The sequence below is a fragment of the Octopus bimaculoides genome, chromosome 3 (assembly GCF_001194135.2).
Source record: "Octopus bimaculoides isolate UCB-OBI-ISO-001 chromosome 3, ASM119413v2, whole genome shotgun sequence".
Taxonomy (NCBI): domain Eukaryota; kingdom Metazoa; phylum Mollusca; class Cephalopoda; order Octopoda; family Octopodidae; genus Octopus; species Octopus bimaculoides.
In genome coordinates, this window is record NC_068983.1 from 24881924 (window position 1) to 24888436 (window position 6513).

Sequence of the window (6513 nt, forward strand, 5' to 3'; positions counted from 1 at the left end):
AGCGTAGCTGTGTGGTATGAAGCTTGCTTCCTACGACATTGTTCCAGGTTCAGTCCCTATGTGTGATACCTTGGGCAAGTGTCTTCTACTTTAGCTTCGAACCGACCAAAGCCGTATGAGTGGATTTGGTAGAAGAGAAAAAGGAAAGAAACCCGTCGTATGATATATATATATATGGAGATAGGTAAATAGATAGAAAGATAGGTAGGTAGATAGGTTGATAGATAGATAGATAGATAGATAGATAGATAAAGGAGGGTTATACGAAGGATCTCTCTTCGTATTCACTATTCATTTAGTCATTTACTGTTGTATTGAAATGGGTTCAAGAAAACTGAATGTCTTTTTGCCCTTCTTCCCTTCTTTCGTTTTCCTTTTCTTCCTTTTCTTCTCCTCTTTCCTCCTTTTTTTCTCTTTCTTTTTCTCCTCTTTGAGTTATTTAGAATACAGAATGTATTGTCCCCGCTTTCCTTTCAAACATTTTGTATTCTAAATATTAAGTTGTTTCACATGAAATGCTGCATGTTATTTCAGTCATTTAAAAATTCAATTATGTTTACCTTGCATTTAATCTTGACTCTTTTTCGCTCTCAACAATATTGGTATACAAAATTCGTACCCACAGACCTTATGAAAATGATAACAACCAAACTATGTTGAGTGATTTTCTCGTATGACTACAAACGGTCACTCTGCCGCGGAAGCTCTACGGAATATCAAGCAGGCCTTTGGTAATGTTCAGAGATGGTTCTAAAGCTCTTGTTCAGGACATGATAGCCTTGAAAATAAACCAAGAGGTAGGCCAAAATCAGTTATTCGGCATGATGGATTAAATTGCTTTGGTCGAACAAAATACGAGAACAAAGGTTCGAAAACTTTCATCAGAACTCCAAACATCTCGCACAACTGTTTTTGGACACCTGTAAAAAATTGGAAATGTCAAAGAAACAGATAGGTTTGTTCCACATCAAGTGAACGAGATAAAAAAAAACAAAGAAAACAAGACACCTCGAAGTGTGCTCTTTATTGCTTTCTCGACTGGAAAAAGACCATTTTTGCATCAAATCATTACTTGTGATGAGAAATGGATACTACTTGACAACAGCAGGAGAATAGGACAGTGATTAGATGCAGGAGAGTCACTTAAACACTACCCAAACCCACCATTGCACCCTAAAAAGTTAGTGGTTATTGTATGGTGGTCTGCGAAGGGTGTTATTCATCATTCATAAGTGCATATACTCCGACTATGAATTCGTCCGATGATAATAAACTTGCCTTCCATCTGTCACTTACAGAGATTATCTGCAGTATCCTCCTCATGTTGTAATTTTAGGTGATTTTAATGCTCGCGTTGGTGTAGATTGGAAATATTGAAGTGATTTAAGAAAGCATGGGGTTGGAAGTTCCGACTACAACGGTTAACTACTATTACAAGTGTGTGTAGAGATGGATCTGTGTGTCATGAACACAATGTGTCAACTATAGAATAAATATTAACCGATATGGATGCACCCTGGATCAAAGAAATGGCACTTTATAGATTATATCCTCATTAGGAAGCGTGATATCAGGGACTTTGATATTGTGCGAGTTATGCGTAGCGCAGAGAGCTGGACGGACCATAGGCTTTTGCGTGCTAAGGTGAATTTTGTTGTCAAGCCTAAGGTTAGAGCAAACAATTTCAAACGGATCGATGTCAATAAACTTAAGATACCGCCAGTACACACGGTGAATTTGTGAGTGAGACAATTAATTTGTCCTGTGATGGAAGTTGGAATTCGTTCAAAGGGCGAATCTATGAAGTTTGTAGTAACATTATTGGTTTTATTGTGAAAAAGTACCAGGATTGGTTCGACGATAATGATAAAGAAATTGGTCTCATCTTAGAGGAGAAACGAAAGGCATTCAGCATGTTGCTAAATGCTGACTTGTCAACGAACAGGACAGTAGCTACACATTTTAAGGAAGTAAAAAGCAACAATGCAGAGGAAGCTGAGGATGATGTACGAAAATTGGTGGAGTGATAGATACGATGAAATCCAAGAAGCTTCAAAATGTACGTATGTGTGTGTATTGTGTGTACTATATCCTATATTCTAAATGTAAAGTCCTATTTTAGTTTTGTCTATCAACTCATCCCATTTCTTGGGTTTTGGTGTATCCGGATCAAATTATGACTCCTTGCACGCTGATTGCCTCTCAACTCAACGATTAGGCAAATATGTAATGTATTATTTTAATTTATTTCGGAGCCGGTGAGCTGACAGAATCGTTAGCACAGCGGTCAAAATACTTTGCGGCATTTCGTCCGTCTTCACGCCATGAGATCAAATACCACCGAGGTAGATGTTTATCTTCTGTCCTTTCGGGTCGATATAATAAGTACTTGTCGAACATTGGAATCTTTGTAACCGACATACCCCGCACCCTTGAAATTGCTAGCCTTGTGCCAAAATTTGAATTCATTATTTCTCTTATTGTCTGGGTTACATTACATCTATTATATAATCCATCATGTGTTCTTTATGTCTATACATTGCATTGTGTTAAATGTATGAAATATAGTAGCCATGCCGCACTGGAATGTTAAGTTATTTACCGAAAGGCGATATTTCACTTTGTCGATATTCCGAGATCTGTGCGTTGCAAATTTTTTCGTCTCTTCATTTGCTATTTTCAGATCAGCCAGAAGAAAATCGATTCTGCAAATGTTTCCCCAGTTCAGCATAGCAAGCAAGCTTGCTAGTTAAAATTAGCTGAGGAAACGTGTATCTTTTATCTTTCACTTGTATCAGTCTATCCAAGCTAGATAAAATGAAGAGGTTACCTAGATGAATTTTGAAATCTGAATATAAGGGAATGAAAGTACAAACAATTATACGCATAATTCTAGTGATCTACCGATTTCCTGAGACTTGTTCTTCTATAAGGGAATATACATGTGCTTCGCCCGGCATACTAACGTTTCTGCCAGCTCGCCACCTTCAATTTCCGTCTTATTGCAAACATTATGAATTCATGAAATTATTAGAAGGTCTGCAAAAGTGACTTAAATAGTACGAAATCACTATTAGATGCCAGGGGTTCAATATGAAATTAAGGAATAAAAATTGTAAAAGGCACGATTATCTCTCTTTTCAGCAATTCCCTAGCTCCGCCTTGACCCCAGTGCTTATTTTTAAAACCTGGTACTTATTATATCGGACCCCTCTACCAAGCTACTAAGTTACGGAGACATAAGTAAACCAATACAAGTTAACTATGTGCGGGGCAAATACCAACGGGATGATACACATACATATATATCTGACCATTTTTCTCACAATTTCCGTCTTATTTTCTTCTTCTCTAGGCACAAGGACCAAAATATTTGGGGAGTGGGCCAGTCGATTAGATCGACTCCAGTATGCAACTGGTACTTAATTTATCGACCCCGAAAGGATGAAAGGCAAAGTCGACCTCGGCGGAATTTGAACTCAGAACTAAAAGACGGACGAAATACCGCTAAGCGTTTCGCCAGGCGTACTAACGTTTCTTATTTCTTTACTGCCCACAAGGGGCTACACACAGAGGGTACAAACAAGGACAGACAAACGGATAAAGTCGATTATATCGACCCCAGTGCGTAACTGGTACTTATTTAATCGACCCAGAAAGGATGAAAGGCAAAATCGACCTCGGCGGAATTTGAACTCAGAACGTAGCGGCAGACGAAATACTGCTAAGCATTTCGCCCGGCGTGCTAACGTTTCTGCCAGCTCGCTGCCTTCTATTTCTGTCTTATTGCAAACATTATGAATTCATGAAGTTATTAGAAGGTCTGGAAAAGTGACTTAAATGGTACGAAATCACTATTAGATGCCAGGGTTTCAATATGAAATTAAGGATTAAAATTGTAAAAAGCACAATTATCTCTCTTTTCTCTACAACTTATGTATTTCTACCAACTATCTCTTGATTTCCAACACATTTACCTGTATATTCTGAACAAGGAATTAACTATACTGCACTTTGTATCGGGTCTAGTGGTTAGAAACGTGAAATTCGAATAATTAGACGTAACATGACAGCTGCAATAACCGTGCATACCACCATTCGCGCTCCCCCCACACACTCATTGTGAAAAGTCTGTGGCCAAATGGATAATGTAATGGGCTCACAATCACAAGGCACTTAATTCAATTCTTGGATCCAAGCTAGATAAAATGAAGGGGTTACCTAGATGAATTTTGAAATCTGAATATAGGGGAATGAAAGTACAAACAATTACACACATAATTCTAGTGATCTACCGATTTCCTGAGACTTGTCCTTCTATAAGGGAATATACATGTGCTTCTTTCTCACACTACATTTGTATGCAATGTTTCTACGCAAACAGTCGTTTGCCAGAGGACATGCTTTGCTATCGCTACAATTACAATTTTTGTTATTGCATAAATATAAATTTTCACCGACCAAGCATAATCCACTGGGCAAGACATGTGTTTGTTGAATGGAATGATATCATTTTAGTTCATTATACCAGTAACTTTGTAAAGATTACCCCGCTTATCACCTGCAACACATCACCACACCATCACCGAACATTTCCAGGATCTAGTTTTTTTTCCTTCGCAAAATATGCATTTTTTAAAAGGAAGTAAAAAATCTGAAAATCGATTATAAGGTAGGCTTCCAGTCTCATTGCTTTGAAGGTATGATGTTGTGGAGAAAAAAACTGGACATAAAAGTTACAGAGGTTTAAAAATCGAAAAAAACTGGGTATTTTTAGCCAATAGCGAAACAGAAATTTTCTGCGTTTAACAGAGCGGCGTCAACTTTAAGGTTGAACTCTGTAAAATTTATAAAATACATAATTTCATTATAGGTTTCTAAATAAACAGAAATACCCAATAAAATCAACATGTATCCTCTTACTGTTTCTTTTGTCTCTTCATTGATTGTATGGTTTTATCAGTTTTTTAAAATTTCTTATATTAATATATCTGTCTGCATGTGTTTACTTTATGCGTACTTCAGTACTATGTATACCTGCTAGGTATTTATGTACATCATTAATATATAAATGCATGTGTGTGTGTGTGTGTGTGTGTGTGTGTGTGTGTGTGTGTGTGTTTGAAAGGGGGGCATCTGTCTCCAAAACTACAAAGTTGAGTAACGTTTTCATGCTTGGATTTGTAAACTACGATAAGAATAACACTGGTTAACAAAGAATTTGTCCCAAGGAAAAGAATACCTGTATCTTATACGTTTTTGCATGAAGAATTCAAAAATAATGTCAAATTATCTGTATCACCCGCAGTTTCTCTGTTCCACGATATCCCTCTCAGTTCCTGTTACGTGTGCTAAATTTAAGTTAAGCTGTTGAAATGTGAAGCTAACGGTTTAAGAAATACTCCTAATTAAAATTTTTATGAATAGAATTAACCTAGTGAAATCATAAATCCAGCTATCTGAGACAATGAGACCCAAAAATATATGAAATGAAAAACATGTAAAAATACTATATGTGAAAAATCAACATAGACAACAGCAGCACAGACAACAGTCAACCACAACACAGTGTGCGATTGTCATGGTGACAAGGTGCTAATGTCACGCTGTCAGTTGATTGGCTAAAATTACCCAAATTTCCCCAACTTTAATTCCCCAAAATATCAAATTCTTTAATTTACGAGATAAAGTAATTGGTTGAGCGTAATCAAAATTCAGAGTTGCATTGATACACCAAAATCGAAAGCAATCAGCAAAATTTAGGGGGAGGCGCTCATTTTGCGAATGAGAAAGACTAGATCTATATCCATGTTTAACAGTTGGAACTATACACTGAGGGGACCCTCGTCAATGTTATCTCTACATATTGTCTATAGAAATTAAAACCAAAACAACAATGAGCTTGAAGATGAAAAATGGGTAATGAGTGTATATGCCATATCTGAGTTCTTACTCCTTCAACAGCACCAAATCCAACCCATTAACCATCTCTCTCTCTCTCTCTCTCTCTCTCTCTCTCTCTCTCTCTGTATATATATATATATATATATATATACACATATTCAGACACACACATACACACACACACACACATATACACACACACGCACAAACATTCACATATACACACTCATATATATATATATAGCTACAGATAAACAAGTCATGCAGAATGCCCTCTTGAGACTAGACGAACTTGTGAGGTGGTCTAGGATGCGGTTTAGAGCAAAAAAGTCGCGTAGTCTGACATTTGTTAAGGGAGTTCAAAAAGAATTCAAGTTTCAAATAGCTGAAGAAAGCATTCCAACAGTCAAAGAAGAACCCGTCAAGAGCTTGGGGCGTGTATACGCTGGAACATTGTCAGATAGAAGTCGCGGAATGGAAATCATGAAACAAGCCGAAGCTGGATTATCAGCGATTGATAACTCGAAGTTACCATGTAACTATAAAATTTGGTGCTTGCAGTTCGGTTTGTTCCCGCGATTTTCGTGGCCACTCTTAATATACGAGGTA